The following is an 18,256-nucleotide window of genomic DNA, read 5'->3' as shown; positions in this document are numbered from 1 at the left end:
AATAACTCCCATGATGCTAGAGGGTTCCGTGTAGCATAAAAACTGCAGGGGAACGCAGGACACATCCAATAAACAAGTGAGGATGGTAGAGCTCTTGCCCGCGAAAGGCAAAGGTCCCGAGTTCCAGTCTCGGTCCGGCAAACAGTTTTAATCCTCCAGGCTGTGGCTAAGCCATGTCTCCGCAATGTTATTTCTTCCAGGAGTGTTAGTTTTGCACGCTTCGCAGAAGAGCTTCTGTGAAGTTTGGGAGGTAGGAGACGAGGTACTGACAGAACTGAAGCCGTGAGGACGGGTCGTGAGTCGGGCTTGGATAGCTCAGATGTAGAAAACTTGCCCGCGAAAGGCAAAGGTCCCCAGTTCGAGCCTCGGTCCGGCACACAGCTTTAGTCTGTCAGGAAGTTTCAATTCAGCGCACACTCCGCTGCAGAATGAAAATCTCGTTCTGTAAAATAAGTGAGGACTTGGAAGTGTGAGTCTGGGATGAAGAGATTGTCAGACGAGATGAAGTCGTGATGAGCAGTACCAAACCGGACAGGAGTGACTCAAAACTGACGCGAGTCTGCATAGTATACATTCGACAGGTCCTTGGTAGGTTATCGGAAGTACGTCGCACCTGATGTCTATCAACAGTCATCTAATTCCTGTCAATAACGGGCCGGTGTCCTGGGCTCGGAACTGACACCCGATAGTGCCTGAGATGTGTTACACTGAGCTCAAATCTGGTGAATTAGGTGGTCAAGACATCACTATCATGCTCCTAAGACCAATGTGTCACAAATCTGTCATTGTGGCATTTACTGTTATCCTGCTGGAATATGCCATCGTCGTCGGTGAAGTCATTTAGCATAAAGGAATGCAGGTGGTTCGCAATATTGTTCACGTAGTCCGCAGCTGTAAGACGAACAACGAAGTGCTCGGATTAAAAAGGGTGTAGGACAGGGATGTAGTCTTTAATCCCTACTGCTCAGTCTATACATCGAAGAAGCAGTAAGGGAAATAGAAGAAAGGCTCAGGAGTGGGACTAAAATTCAGAGTGAAAGGATATGAACAATAAGATTCGCTGATGACGTTGCTATCCTTAGTGAAAGTGAAGAAGGATTTGCACGATGTGTTGAACGGAATGAACAGGATTGAGAGAAAATCGATTGAAGACCAAGGCAATGAGAAGTGCAGATATGCAAACAGCGAGAAACTTAACAATACAATTGGGGATTACGTAGCAGACGAAATTAAGGAATTCTGCTACCTAGGCAGCAAAATAACCTATGACGGGCGGAGCAAGGAGGACGTAAGAAGCACACTAGAACTGGCGAAAAAGGCATTCTTGGCCAAGAGAAGGGTACTAGTACCTAATAGACGTCTTAACTTGATTAAGAAATCACCGAGAAACATTGTGCGTTAGTGAGACATGGACTATGGGAAAACCAGGGAAAACCAGAACAGAAGAGAATCGAAGCTTTTGAGATGTGGTGCTACACAAGAATGTTGGAAATTAGGTAGACTGGTAAGGTAAGAAATGAGGATGCTCTCCGCAGAATCGGCGAGGAAAGCAACATATGGAAAACACTGACAAGAAGAAGGGACAGGATGATATGACGTCTGTTAAGACATCAGGGGATAACTTTCATTGTACTAGAGGGTAAAAACTGTTTAGGAAGACAGAGATTGGAATACATCCGCCAAATAATTGATGATGTATGGTGCAACTGCTACTCTGAGACGAAAAGGTTGGCAAAAATTAAGTCCACAGTTGGCGTAGTGCCTGAAATTACTACCTCAAGCCCCATGGGACCCACGTGAGTGCCATCCATAGCATAATATTGAATAATACTGCCCGTACCGGGCTGCATCAGTGGCGCAGTGGATGTTTCAAGAAGCCGTTCACCTGAGATGAAAATCGATCTCGTGTGACAAGAAATGTGAGTCATTCGACCTAGCGATACGTTTCCATTGAACCGCGGTCCAGCCTCGATGATCATGTCCCCACTGCAATCGTTATTCGTAATGGGAACACGTAGAGAGTCACATATTTAACAAGGAGGAAAATGCTCCGAATCACTTGTGCCTGTACGAGAATGATGAAGAGTCTGATGGACTATGAGTGTAACTGGATTTACGCCCTTTTTCCGTCAAAGTACTAAATCGATACCTCCGTATTTCAATTACCCACTCAAAAAATTTCAGCTCGATATCTTTGGTGTAGGCTAAGCACTCATCTTAAGAAGGCAGTGGATGACAGGCAGTTGTCACCTTGTTTAGTGCGTATAGGTTATTGTATCGACTCTAAGCTGCGTTGCGTGTTAACTTGTGTGATATAAAGAGTGAAGTGAGTGGTAATGATCAGAAAATGACTTTACAGACAAAAAGAAGAAAAGAAGCAGTAGGGAAAGTTATAGAAATAAGAAAGGAATGGTCGTGGGCGCAAAAAAATTTAAGTCTATAGATCGATGTTGTCCAAAAAAGAAATCAACAAGACTCCTTGAAGATGTATTTTCATTATGTCGCCGGCCGGTGTGGCCGTGCTGTTAAAGGCGCTTCAGTCTGGAACCGCGTGACCGCTACGGTCGCAGGTTCGAATCCTGCCTCGGGCATGGATGTGTGTGATGTCCTTAGGTTAGTTAGGTTTAATTAGTTCTAAGTTCTAGGCGACTGATGACCTCAGAAGTTAAGTCGCATAGTGCTCAGAGCTATTTGAACCATTTTTTTTTCATTATGTCGTTAACAGAGAAACCAACTGTAGCAGCAACAAAGTTGAGGGACATTCAGGACCTCTTGCGCTTTCTTCCTGATATAGAAAAAGGCTGGTATGAAGAACTTCTAGACGGAGTAAACAGTGAAGAAGCTACTGATCCTGAACAGGAACAAAATTCAAATGGCTCGGAGCACTATGGGACTTAACATCTGAGGTCATCAGTCCCCTAGAACTTAGAACTACTTAAACCTAACTAACCTAAGGACATCACACACATCCATGCCCGAGGCAGGATTCGAACCTGCGACCGTAGCAGTCGCGCGGTTCCAGATTGTAGCGCCTAGAACCGCTCGGCCACCCCGGCCGGCAATTTTCAACTCAATTATCACGATATTTTGTTGAGGTATCATGGCGAAGAGAATAGAAGCTTTAGAAATGTGTTGCTACAGAAGAATGCTGAAGATTAGATGGGTAGATCACATAACTAATGAGGAGGTATTGAATAGAATTGGGGAGGAGAGGAGTTTGTGGCACAACTTGACTAGAAGAAGGGAGCGGTTGGTAGGACATGTTCTGAGGCATCAAGGGATCACCAATTTGGTACTGGAGGGCAGCGTGGAGGGTAAAAATCGTAGAGGGAGACCAAGAGATGAATACACTAAGCAGATTCTGAAGGATGTAGGCTGCAGTAGGTACTGGGAGATGAAGAGGCTTGCACAGGATAGAGTAGTATGGAGAGCTGCATCAAACCAGTCTCGGGACTGAAGACCACAACAACAACATCATGGTTTGATGGAGAAAGGGCGTAAACCAATCATCATATTTTGGATAATATATCACAAATGGAAGAAATATCTCAGTTGTAAGGATGATTCTGTACGTTAAAAGTATGATCTAAGACAGAATTATTACATCATTAAAATATAATTGTTTTTCCATAAGAAATAAAAATGCAAATCTTCAACTAACTTGTACCGGAAATGCACTTTTCGGACTTACGATCGTAGTCGATCAAACTTCGTCGTCAGAGGCGCCCAACTCGGACATGCTGAGAACAAGACTCATTACTTTTCAGAATGGGAGTGCTGGCCGACAAAAAAGCGCTAGTACAGCTGCAGCCCTTTAGCGGACACGTCCATCGGAATCGGCTGAGACCGCGATAATGTGGCGGGACGGCGTTAATTCGAGCTACTGGGTCCGCGGCTGTGGCCTTTTAAACCCGTGCGGCCGCGTTAGACCAGCGGGTGACCCGCCCCGTCAAATGGCGCCTGGCGTAATAATGGCTGTTATTAGGGGCGATAAGGCTGACCTCTGGCGGGGTTTTAAGTATAACTGCTACACGTGCCTCCACTTCGCAGTTCCTCAGACTTCCCCGCGGACGACGGAAACCATTGTATAGCGTTCTCGCACATTGTGCCAGTAAGCTCGCATAAAAGCACTCAGAACGCGACACAGCGGATTGTGAACGCTTGTAGGAGGCCGCGCGACCTAAAATAAACGAGTAAAAGCCCCTCTGTTGTATTCACCAAATGCACTTGGCGTCAAACGTATAAATGTGGCAGGAAGAGAACCTCTACCACCGAAAGTAGATGGCCTGCCTTCACGCAGCAACTACGTAGCTTTGGCAAAGAGCTAAACAAGTATAGGCAACAGCTGTGGCATAAATAGATGGCAATACAAATTAGCAACAATTTACCATGATTTATTAACAGAAGTCTTCACAGTACTTAATTGGAGTTTGAAGACTGTGCGTGGCAGTGACGTTCAATGTTCATTTAATCCTATGTGTCTTTAGACCTCGATACAGTGAACGCTTTTATTGACGCTAAATCATGAAAAGTTTGAAGCCATCCACATGAATACTAAAAATAATCGACTAAATCTCGGTTACATGATGAATCACACAAATCTAAAGTCCATAAACTCTACTAAATACCAGGTGCCGGATTGAGTGGCCGAGCGGTTCTAGGCGCTACAGTCTGGAGCCGCGCCACCTGTATGGTCGCAGGATCGAATCCTGCCTCGGGCATGGATGTGTGTGATGTCCTTAGGTTAGTTAGGTTTAAGTAGTTCTAAATTATATGGGACTGATGACCTCAGAAGATAAGTCCCATAGTGCTCAGAGCCATTTGTGGCATTTGAAATACCAGGGATTACAATCACGATTAAATTAAATTGGAACGATCACGTAGGAGAGCAAACCAAAGACTGCGATCTATTGGCAGAACACTTAGAAAATGTAACACATCTGTTGAAGAGACTGCTTACCTTGTCCGCCCTCTTCTGGAGTGCTGCAGTGCGGTGTGGGATTCGCGTCAGATAAGATTGAGGCGGGATATCGATAAAGTTAGAAGGGCAGCTGGTTTGGGTTATCGCGAAATAAGGCAGAGGACGGCACTGATATGATACACGAATTGGGGGTGGAAGTCATTAAAACGAAGGCGTTTCTCGCTGCGGCGGGACCTTCTCACGAAATGTCAGTCATCAGCTTCCTCCTCAGGGTGCGAAAATGTTCTCTTGGCTCCCACATACGTAGGGAAGAATGGTCACAGTGGAACTGGAAATGTGTGACTAGGGCCTCCCGTCGGGTAGACCGTTCGCCGGGTGCAAGTCTTTCGATATGACGCCACTTCGGCGACTTGCGCGTCGATGGGGATGAAATGGTGGTGATTAGGACAACACAACACCCAGTCCCTGAGCGAAGAAAATCTCCGACCCAGCCGGGTATCGAACCCGGGCCCTTAGGACATGTAACACCATATCTTTAATAATCTACTGATTTATTTTGCCTTTCGGTTTAATTAATGTTACTTCGTTAAGCTTCTGTAAATGTGTTTGACTGAATAGATAACACAAAATTGCATACTCCTTTCTTTGAAAAAACTTTGATGTCATGGTTTGATTCTATGCAGTGTAGTACATCTGTCATTTAAATTCTTTGTCTCAATCGGAGGGAGACAAAACTTGCTGTATACATTTGGAATTTGGGTGAATAATTTCTTGTAGAAACTCTAATATGTGCAAATGTTCTGTTTTATTTAAAATGTTTGTTTGCTGTTATGTAAACTGCTGACCTTCACTTAGGGTTCTTAGTTAGTTTGTGTGTTAGAGATGCAGCGGTTCCCCTCGGGAACGGAACTGTGTAGCGCGCGCAAATTGTGGTTGGCCTAGGTGGAAAAGGTGGAACAAGAGTCAGTCGGGGACGAGCTACCAAACTGTGCACTGCCCATGTAAAAGTTGTATATTGTGCTGGTTCCGAGAGAGGCTTTTCCTGCCGCTTACCAATGCCTCGGATAGATGGATAAATAGCTGGAACTATTCTGGAATTGGTCTCTATCATCGCCACCAAGAAGGGACAGAGTGCAGCAATTCAGCCTGCAAATCCACCTACCAACATGCAGTTGCCACCACATTGCGCAATCACTGTAACGGAATACTATAATAATATATAGTGAAGGATCAGCTTATTGGATGTGATAGTGTGCTCAAGTATAAGGTAACTTATAATTGAATTCATGTACCTACCTTGATTTTTTTCCCTATCACAACACATCTCAGATTCCTCTCTATTTGAACTATGATTACCGAGTGTCCCAGTTTGTGGAAAAAATGAAAGCCTCAAAGCCAAATAGTTAATTAAATAATGTTGTTTGATGTTTGGTAAGAAGAGAGTATTCAGATTTACTGTGGATTTAGTGAAATTGTGGTAGGTAGTAAATGTAGTTTTGTGATGGAAACAGCCCAATTTAAAGTTTTGTGGAGTTTCAAAGTCACCTATTTAATCATTTACTTGAAAGTAGAAGACTGTGGTAATAAAGACAATTTGCTGTTTGTTTTAAAGATTAAAAGTTCTTCAAACTAAGGCTTATAAAGGTTTGCTTAGTTAATGATCATAGTGCTGCCTGTAGTAAAATTTAAAAGGTGAGTCAGTTTCTTGCAAATTTGTCAACATTGTGTCTCACTGCAGTAAAAGTCGTGAATTGCAGTTGTGGAAGGTTATATACTCATACTTGCTAAGCACTTGTTTCTTTTGGGTATTGAAAGTGCATTTTAATAGTGTAATAAGATCCACAGGTCATCCTTTACCACTATTTATGAAAACAATAATTTCTTTATTCAAAAGACAGTCAGAAGTAACCTGTTAGTGAATTCCATTTAACTTTCATTCTAAATAGAATAGTATTTAGTTGAGAGACACTTAACCTGTGACCAGTTCATAATTTTGCAGTGAACTACATTTATACTTTTATGTCAGTTAGGAAAATGTTTGAACAATAATACTGAACCTATGCCCAATTAATGCTTCTGCAGTGAATATTAATAGTAATGTTATAAAGACCATTAAGTTGGAATAAGCCCTGAAAGTAATAGTCTGTTTTATTATCTGTTATATTGAACCAAATAGTCTGTCCTGCTCTGTCAGCTTCCAATCTTAACCGTGAACATATGCACGTGTCAGAGTGCATTGCACTCGCGTGTGGTAAAGATTAGGTTTTGTTTATCCGTTAAAGTTACTAATAACTATTTTCTTGAACAAGAATGTTAATCATTCTCTTGCCTAATTAGGCTGGCGACCGTTTTCTTTATCCTTTAAACAGTGTGGATAGGTTAAATATTATTTATTACTGTTTAAATATTTACGTATTTCTGACTTTCGCTTCCGATACGCCACCTCCGTTAGGTATATCACGGTCAACATAACAAAATTCCTCTCAGAGGGTAACACTGCTGTGTTGCGTTATACCATAATTGCTTTAATAAGATAGTTTTATTTCACAACCTGCCTCCAACTTTAAGGTTATGGTACAGCAGTAGCAGACGGTAGTGTTATAGACTGTCGAGAAGGCGTTGGCGGCATGTTGCTTGTCAGCGTATGTCTGGCCACTCTCGTGATAGGTGCGCTTGATCCTGTCCTACTATCGATCTTTCTGCTACATCTTTACCGACTAGTGTGCACGCAATCAAAAACAAAGTTCAAGATCATTCCGTACCATTAGTCTGCAAATGTATTCCGTCCCTTCTTCTTACATTTGGCATTCCTCTGCCACACTTTTAAGGGAGGTAGGACGTCAAACGGGCCGACCTGAAGCAGGAGAGGTACCACAGGACATTTTAATTTCCACTGCCTATACTTTTACAAATAAATTCATAAAACTTTGTCAGAATGGCCAGGAAGGATTCAGAATTCACCCCCACAGCAGTGAAAGTTCGAAAACATAATGAAATAATGTTTTTTACATGTGAAATTTCATCATTTTTTTCACTTACTAATGGCTGCATTTGTTGCTATAGGTACACTTTTCTTCGTAAGTAAGTGAGATTCTTCGATGAATTTTACACAGCATACAAACCATACTTAAAGGTGTATGAAACTCTAGAATTTTCCAAATCTATTAAAAACTGTAGTAAAAATTGAGGTACTTAACTGTAAAATTTGTGTTTTTCTAATCATGAAGTTTAAAATATAACAGTTCATTCGTTTTTTCATAAATTAAATAAATTCTAGAGTTTCATACACCTGTGAGTATGGTGTGTATGCTGTGAAAAATTCATAGAAGAATCTCTCTAACTTATGAAGAAAAGTGTACCTATAGCAACAAATGCAGCCATTAGTAAGTGAAAAAAATGATGAAATTTCGCACGTAAAAAAATTTATTTTCTTACATTTTAGAACTTCCACTGTAATGAGTGTGAATCCTGAATCCTTCCTGAAGATGCTGACAAAGTTTTATGAATTTATTTGTAAAAGTATAGACCAAGGGTCTCCAAACTACGGCCCACCGGCCGGAACCGGCCCGCGAGAGCCGGCAAACCGACCCGCGTTAGCTGGCCGGACATCCCCGGTATCCGGCCCGCCAAATATTTGAGGTGGTACCTATACTGCCAACAATTGAGTTTCGAGGCCTGTCGCGACCAATATCCGCGACATTGGCTCTGCTACTCGCTACAAGACTACATAACTAAACTTATTATTGCGCCGCTTGAAATAACAATGCGTTGACATACTCTGCCTCTGTTACGTCTTGCAGTAATAGTGTTGCTAACAATAATTTTGAGATTTCGTTAACTTTGCAGGACGCTTTCGTGAAGAATGTGCAGTGACATACTTTTTTGTCGGTGGAATTCGCCAGAGTAAAATAAGCCAGAATTTCGGTCAGGTACGCCCACCAATCAAAATTATGTAATTAAATAAAAATCGTCGTTCCCACAACCTTAGATTTTTGCGATTTCATCTTTCCCGTAGCCTCACATTACGGTGATCATGGAGTGCTAGGGTGCTTTAATCCCACTAGGTAGATCTTGGCCCTTATGACTTCGTGGAGGAGTTAATGTGGCCCGCGGACTAAAAAGTTTGGAGACCCCTGGTATAGACAATGGAAATTAAAATGTCCTGTGATGCCTCCCCTGCTCCAAGTCGGCCCGTTTGTCGTCCTACCCCCCTTAACAGGTCATACATACTTCGCCTGAAGATAACGAAGAGGGGACAAGTCGAAACGTTCGGACAACACGACTCGGCTGATACCCCGAGGGGATTTCATGTAACTTTTCATCAAGGCAGACTCGTACTCGAGAGCCTGTGGGGGTGAAGAACCTCTGGGACGGAGCTGAAGCGAGCGTGAGGTCCGGATGGAAAGGCGGTGGGCGTGGCAGCCGCCATCCTCGCGCCACGCCACGCGCTCTGATTTCTTCGGCGGGCCATCAATCAGCGGGGATTCCCCCCAGCGGCGGCGGCGGCGGCGGCCACCGACCCCGGCGGCGCTGACCGCATCGCTCGAATACTTCGGCCTGGCAGGCTTTAATATTTACCCGGCCGGCGGGATGAATTTTCCGGCCCGCCTGCCATGATCCTCGCCCGCCCTCTGTGGTATTCCCGGCGCTAAGCAGCGCAAATATGCCCCGCCTATTACTGCAACCACGATATTGACTCTCAAATTTCTGCCGCGCATTATCATTGCACATATTTTTGGAGATTTTAAATTTTTTTTTACTTTTTAGCTCGTCTGACATTCGACCACAGATACTTAGTTGGATCCAACGATCCTCTACTAGTCTTCGTCCTTAATCTACATTATGCACACGATTTGCCTTTGTTTTCACACTTTGTTAATATCTGTGAAAGAGAAAAGAAAACACTGATTCATTTTGTAAATAAAAACCGCCTTTTATTGCTACAATGTACTTTCTTTCTCCCAGAAGCGCTTCGCCTTCTACTTTAAGGCATCTTCAGTGAAATCTCGAAAGATACAGTTTTGTTTTGACATGCGACATTTGCAGACTATAACACAGTTCACGTACTGTTGTCTACGCAAACAAGTGGTTATTTTCAATTCTTCACGCTCTTGGTTGGCATCTGTGTTTCCTGTCATCTGGTCACATGCTGGAGGTCGCACTATAACTTCACTTACGAAATATAAGTACCTCTTCGAGTCACGAACTTTTTTCTTCACAATCTTCATATTGTTCGCGCTCATTGCTGCGGGACAGTATTACTCTCCTGTCACTACTTGTAGGTATTTGACTGAAAAATGTGATTTCAAGTCAGAATTACTCTGTATTCACTACATGTCTCATCCTATAAACAAACCAAATAGGAGGAGACTTAAAGAGAGCGTCATAACTGCTGTATATTCACTATATGTCTCATCCTGTGAAGAAACCAAATAGGAAGAGTCATACAGTTAATACACTTTAGTTACGACTTTAAATAACAGATTTCAGTAAAATATCTACAACTAGTGACAGAAGAGTAATAGTGCTCCACAGAAATTAGCGCAAACAAGCAGTTTGTAACATGAAAAGGTGCTTATGTTTCGTAAGTTAAGTTACAGTGCGACCTCCAGCATGTGACTAGATGAGAGAAAACGCAGATGGCAACCAAAAACGTGAAGAATTGTAAATAACAACGTACTTATGTAAACAACAAGACGTGAACTGTTTTATAACCTACAAATACCACATATCAAAACAAACCTGTATCATTCAAGATTCCACTGAAGATGCCTTAAAGTGAAAGGCGAAGCGCGTCTGGAAGAAATAAAGTACATTGTAGCAAGAAAAAGCTGTTTTTATTTACAAAACGAATATTTCTGTGCTTACTGCGGATGATGGGTACAGAAACGAACTTGGAAAACACTGATCTTAAGCGTAATTGTAAAAAGTACCTCAGGCTTTAATGAAAGATTCACCATCTGCTGTGAGGTTTGATACTAGTATCGGACTGTATGGTCCTCCTTCTGGCAGTGGTTAGAGCTGGAGAGATTTCGCTAAATCACTCCAAGCAAATGCCTGGATGCTTCCATTGAAAGGGGTACTGTCGATTTTCTTTCCCATCCTTTCGTTTTCTGAGTTTGTGCTCCGTCTCTAATGACCTCGCTGTTGACAGGAATTAAACTCTAACTTCTTTCTACCTCGTCTCCGATGTGTGCGAATCGTGAAGCGGGAGATCCGAAACGGATGCGATCTTCAAAATTATTTTACATTCAAACGGTACCTTTCAGGACGAGGGTTCGACATCAAAGCTTTATGTACTAAGCCATCTCTACAACCCTTAGACTGCTATAACAGGAATTGTGAAACGTGAAGTGACACCTCTGCGGATTCTGGGGCTCTTGATACGAAAGCGGCTTTCCGCGGGGGCGGTGTAGCACAGCGTGCTGTAATCTACGACTCGTGTTATTAGCCATTACGCTGAAGAGCCAAAGAAACTGGTACACCTCCTTTCGTCTAGCCTCCCCCCCCCCCCCCCCCCCCCCCCCCGCCACGGAGCACGCAGGAGTGCCGCAACAAGAGGTGGTATGGACTCGACTAATGTCTGAAGTAGTGCTGGAGAGAACTGACACCATGAATCCTGCAGGGCTGTCCATAAAGGCCGGCCGGTGTGGCCGAGCTGTTCTAGGCGCTTCGCCGGCCGAAGTGGCCGTGCGGTTAAAGGCGCTGCGGTCTGGAACCGCAAGACCTCTACGGTCGCAGGTTCGAATCCTGCCTCGGGCATGGATGTTTGTGATGTCCTTAGGTTAGTTAGGTTTAACTAGTTCTAAGTTCTAGGGGACTAATGACCTCAGCAGTTGAGTCCCATAGTGCTCATAGATATTTTTTTTCTAGGCGCTTCAGTCTTGAACCGCGCAACCGCTACGGTCGCAGGTTCGAATCCTGTCTCGGGCATGGATGTGTGTGATAGATTAGATCGGTTTAAGTTGTTCCAAGTTCTAGGGGACTGATGACCTCAGATGTTACGTCCCTTAGTGCTCAGACCCATTTGAACCATTTGTCCATGAAGCCGTAAGAGTGCGAGGCATTCCAGATATGCTCAATAGCGTTCATGCCTCGGGAGTTTGGTGGACAGTGGAAGAGTTTAAACTCAGAAGAGTATTCCTGGAGTCACTCTGTAGCAATTCTGGACGTGTGGAATTGCCCAACTCCGTCGGAATGCACAATGGACATGAATGGATGCAGGTGATCAGACAGGATACTTACGTACGTGTCACCTGTCAGAGTCGTATCTAGACGTATCAAGGGTCCCATATCAGACCAACAGCACATGCCCCACACCATTACAGAGCCTCCACCAGCTTGAGCAGTCCTCTGCTGAGATCCAGGGTCCACGGATTCATGAGGATGTCTCCATACCCCTACACGTCCATCCGCTCGATACAGTTTGAAACGAGACTCGTCCGACCAGGCAACATGTTCAGTCATCGACAGTTAAACGTCGGTGTTGACGGGCCCAGACGAGGCGTAAAACTTTGTGCCGTGTAGTCATGAAGGGTACACGAGTGGGCCTTCGGCTCCGAAAACCCATATCGTTTCGTCCAATGGTTCGAACGCTGACAGTTGTTGATGGTTCAGCATTTAAATCTGCTGCAGTTTGCGTAAGGGCTGCACTTCTGTCACGTTGAACGATTCTCTTCAGTCGTTGTTGGTCCAGTTCTTGCAGGATGTCTTTCCGGCCGCAGCGATGTCGGAGATTTGATGTTTTACCGGATTCCTGATATTCAAGGTACACTCGTGAAATGGAAGTACGGGAAAATCCCCACTTCATCGCTACCTCGGAAATGCTGTGTCCCATCGCTCGTGCGCCGACTGTAACACCACGTTCAAACTCACTTAAATCGTGATAACCTGCCATTGTGGCAGCAGCGACCGATCTCAAAATAGTTCAGATGGCTCTGAGCACTATGGGACTTAACATGTGAGGTCATCAGTCCCTTAGAGCTTAGAACTATTTAAACCTAACTAACCTAAGACATCACACACAGCCATGCCCGAGGCAGCATTCTAACCTGCGACCGTAGCTGTAGCGCGGTTCCAGACTGAAGCGCCTAGAACCGCTCGGCCACAACGACCGGCTACCGATCTAACAACTGCTCCAGACACTTGTTGTCTTACATAGGCTTTCCCGACCGCAGCGTCTTCTGCATGTTTACATCTCTCTGTATTTGAATATGCATGCCTATACCAATTTCTTTGGCACTTCAGTGTAAGTTTAATATTTGTTGAAAAGTTGAAACTCCAGGAGAAGTCACTTGTTAGGATTATTCATTTTGCCTTTACCGGTTCAGGTTGGTTTGTCCGTTTTCAGACGAGGTTCGGTTAGGATCGCTTGTGACTGATTGTGAGTTAGCGAAGCTAACGAAACCAAAAAGCCTGGTTGTGATGACACACTGATCTGTAGCTTAGTCCGAAGTCCTGGTTAGGCTAACATATGTCAGTTCGTATGTGATTTGGAGAAACCATCGTATGTGAAAGCAAAATATTAGATTCGTGCATAAGTTCGTAGCGTTTTTAATTTGCATGTTTGTATTCCGATTGATATGGGTTTACTTATCGATAGTCATTTTTTATTTGTAGTTCACTTTTGCTATTTGACTTCACATATTGTCATTTTGTCATTCGGAGATGACTGGACGGAGCTGTGGACGCTAGAAAATGGAGTGCCAAGTGGAGAAATCGGAACATTTCCGACATATTCTTCTGTTTGAGTTCAGAAGAGGGGTGACAGTAGCGGAGGGAGCAAGGAACGTCTGCGCCTTGTCTGGGGATAGTGCCATTGCACAGAGCACGGCAAGAAAAATGGTTTTCTCGTTTTAAGGAGGATTGTTTTGACATTGATGATTCTCCACGTCAGGAAAACCCTTAGGCTTTGATGGTGGTCTTTTAAGTGCATTAATCCACAGTAATCCACGTCAGTGTACTAGAGAACTGGCAAATGTGGTGAACTGTGATCAATCTACACCTACACTTACATCTACATCTACATGGATACTCTGCAAATCACATTTAAGTGCCCGGCAGAGGGTTCATCGAACCACCTTCACAATTCTCTATTATTCCAATCTCGTATAGCGCCCGGAAAGGATGAACACCTGTATCTTTATGTACGAGCTCTAATTTCCCTTATTTTATCGTGGTGATCATTCCTCCGTATGTAGGTCGGTGTCAACAAAACATTTTCGCATTCTGAGGAAAAGTTGGTGATTGGAATTTCGTGAGAAGATTCCGTCGCAACGAAAAACGCCTATCTTTTAATGATTTCCAGCCAAAATCCTGTATCATTTCTGCGGCACTCTCTCCCATATTTCCCGATAATACAAAACGTGCTGCCTTTCTTTGAACTTTTTCGATGTACGCAGTCAGTCCTATTTCGTAAGGATCCCACACCACGCAGCAGTATTCTAAAAGAGGACGGACAAGCGTAGTGTAAGCAGTCTCCTTAGTAGGTCTGTTACATTTTCTAAGCGTCCTGCCAATATGTTCCTTCCAATTTAAGTTGTTCGTAATTGTGATACCTAGGTATTTAGTTGAATTTACGGCTTTTAGATTAGACTGATTTATCGTGTAACCGAAGTTTAACGAATTCCTTTTAGCACTCATGTGGATGACCTCACACTTTTAGTTATTTAGGGTCAACTTCCACTTTTCGCACAATTCAGATATCTTTTCTAAATCGTTCTGCAGTTTGTTTTGATCTTCTGATGACTTTATTAGTCGTTAAACGACAGCGTCATCTGAAAACAACCGAAGACGGCTGTTCAGATTGTCTCCCAAATCGTTTATATAGATAAGGAACAACAGAAGACCTATAATACTACCTTCTGGAACGCCAGGAATCATTTCTTTTTTCCTCGATGACTTTCCGTCAATTACTACGAACTGTGACCTCTCTGACAGGAAATCACAAATCCAGTCACATAACTGAGACGATATTCCATACGCACGCAATTTCACTACGAGCCGCTTGTGTGGTACCGTGTCAAAAGCCTTCCGGAAATCCAGAAATACGGAATCGATCTGAAATCCCTTGTCAATAGCACTCAACACTTCATGTGAATAAAGAGCTAGTTGTATTTCACAAAAACGATGTTTTCTAAACCTATGCTGTGTGCCAATAGACCATTTTCCTCAAGGTAATACATAATGTTCGAACACAATATATGTTCCAAAATTCTACTGCATATCGACGTTAACAATATGGGCCTGTAATTTATTGGATTACTCCTACTGCCTTTCATGAATAGTGGTGTGACCTGTGGAACTTTCCAGTCTTTAGGTACGGATCTAACGTCGAGCGAACGGTTGTATATGTCACTAAGTGTAACTGGGTTTTCTCTTTTGATGCTAGTCAGTTGTCAGGATGAGCATTTCTGCAAAGGGCATTTGATTCTAAAGCATTATGTCAGGGTGAAAATGCTAAATTAATTAATTTTTCTCTCTTAACAACATGTGGGCAGGGTGGGTTCTTCCTTGGCTCGGGTATGAGGTCGAATGAAACATCATTTTTACATAAGATAATTTTTATTGAAGATTTGTACAACTGTTTCCTTACTCGATGTTCTGGCTCGGAGAGCGGCAGCTGTGTCGTTTGCGAAGCCTTCTGCTGCGGCAGCGGCGGCGTCTGATTACGCGTGGCAGTGTGTATCTCGTGTCGCCGTCTCGCCCAGCTGACTGGAGACGCGCAGCGCGAGGTGGCCCGTTTAATTATTGCGAGCGAAGTCGTGCATCGGATGGTGATACTTTGGATGTGGCGTCCCAGCGTTTCTCTTCTCTAAGCGGCCGCGTGTGTTGTGCGTCGGCCAGCGGAGCGGCGCGGCGGGGGAAGGCCAGTGTCCCGGACTCGAACAACGGACTCCCACTTGCCAGTCCTCGGCTGTCAGATCTTTATCCCAGCTCACAGGTGACTGCTGATGTGAGACCGTCTCCTTCCTGTCCTCACGAGTCACCTGGGTACGTAAAAATCAGACTTCAAATACCTTTTAACTTCTGTCTTCTGCCGCCGAAGCTGCTGCTTGCTATTCCATTACAGCGGCGGACTTGGTGCGTCTGTGCATGATGTAGTCTCTTCTTGCATGACGGTCTTCAGCACCGAATCTGACTGAAAACTACTCTTCTCTTCTTCCTTCGTCTCTCGGGCCCACTGCGTCTCGCGTATTTATTCACTTCAGTTTAGTGGAGGTGAACGACTTCACGGTCATTGCCTCTTCTGTCACGTTGAAAAGCTTCTCGAAGAATCTTCTTAACGTCGGTCATTGGTTCTTGGAATGTAGGCGAGGGCCTTTGATCACATGTGGCAACTGAGAAACACGTGAGCCGGTCATTGCCTCTTCTGTCACGTTGAAAAGCTTCTCGAAGAGTCCTCTTAACGTCGATCATTGGCTCTTGGAATGTAGGCGAGGGCCTTTGCTCACATGTGACAACTGAGAAACATGTGAGCCGGTCGGGCGATGCCCTGATGGCTGAAGCGACAGCGTCCGCTTATGTGGAACTTGCTGACTTCATGGTCATTGTCTCTTCTGCTCTGCTGTTCTGCCCACTGTTTGCCAGTGTGTAATTCTTCTAAACTAAACTACGTTTTTCATTTATATTCTAATTTCTACCTCACTTTGATTTCACTAATTTATTTACTTAAGTACCAATCAACATTATGATTGTTAAGTATGGAGCTAATGCCTCAGCATACTCTGCCATCGTCAGACATTTGAATGCATTGGGAATGGTTCAGAAATTGGGTGTATGGATATCGCATGCTCTAAGTCAAAATCACAAAACATCTGCGGTTGACCTATGCGGTTGGCCCAAGCATCTCTGCTTGCTAGTCAACAACTGGATCGTGAACAACACCGACCATTTCTATTCTGTGTCTTCACTGATGACGAGAAATAGTGTTTTTATGCTAACTTAAGGAAATGAAAGGAATGGTTGAGCCCAAACATAGCAGCAACTGCCCGTGCAAAGATCTGCGCGCAACCACAAAAGATAATGTTATGACTGCTACGGTCGCAGGTTCGAATCCTGCCTCGGGCATGGATGTGTGTGATGTCCTTAGGTTAGTTAGGTTTAAGTAGTTCTAAGTTCTAGGGGACTGATGACCACAGCTGTCCCATAGTGCTCAGAGCCATTTGAACCATTTGAACCAAAATGTTATGCATTCGGCGGAACAGAGATGGTGCGGTGTACCACCAGTTGCTTTCTCGAGGTATAACCATCACTGCTGTCACTTATGTCAACAATTGAGACGTCTTGCAGACGCAGTCGTAGAACAACGACCAGAAAGACTGCGTGAAGTGACGTTACTCCACAATAAGGGCCGCCCGCATACTGCTACACTGATAGAAAACACTACACAGGTGTTGGGTTAGGAAGTCACTCCGCACCCACCTTCCTCACTTGATCTTACCCCCTCAGATTTTCACCTTTCCCGCTCTATGTCGAACAATCTTCAAGGAACTTCCTTTCCGGATGAAAATGCGCTCCGAACATGACGAGTTCTTCGCCTCAAAACCACGTGGCCTCTGCAGTCGCTGAATCGGAAGGCTACGCCAGTGTTGGCAGACTGTTGTCAATAGTAAAGGAGAATATGTTATTGATGGCTAAAGTACCTGTAAAGTGTATCTGTTGTGTTTATTGAACCAATGGAGAAACGCTGCGAACTCAAGCACCAGCTTGATAGTATCTGCAATGTCTTGGACTCCGCAGAAATGTCAGCGCATTCTATATCTGCACAACTGTCACTCCACAGACCTATTATAAACTCTTGTGAGACACCCTGTTCTTTGTCACCAACCCACTTTTGATACCTGGACACATCTGTTCTCCCGCTGAAAAGCAACTTAGCCGTAGGAAAACCTGTTGAAGTTACTCTTATTGCTCCAATATCACACCTGCTGCGAAAATTAAGTAACTGTATAGACGAAAAATGTATTCCACTTGTTTATGAACCATAGTGTTACAGATTGTGAAGTACATCTGCAGTTACGAAATTTTCACAACAGTTCCTAAATGAGCGTCATAACAGCGACTTGGACAGGTCTTGCAAGAAATATCTGTGCCGCATTTTCAGCGCGGTGTAGATCTGTCTAGTTATCAAAATGGATTTCTCACATATAACAACATATAATATAAATACTGATGCTTTCTGTTTAAGTCAATATGAAGGCAACATAGTTTAACACATCAGGTGGTAAATCATTGGAAGCGGTAACGACCGTAAAATACTTAGGAGTTACTATCGGGAGCGATCTGAAGTGGAATGATCACATAAAACAAATAGTGGGAAAAGCAGGCGCCAGG

The sequence above is a fragment of the Schistocerca serialis genome, chromosome 1, assembly GCF_023864345.2.
Source record: "Schistocerca serialis cubense isolate TAMUIC-IGC-003099 chromosome 1, iqSchSeri2.2, whole genome shotgun sequence".
In the NCBI taxonomy this organism is placed as follows: Eukaryota; Metazoa; Arthropoda; class Insecta; order Orthoptera; family Acrididae; genus Schistocerca; species Schistocerca serialis.
This window is presented reverse-complemented; position numbering follows the sequence as displayed.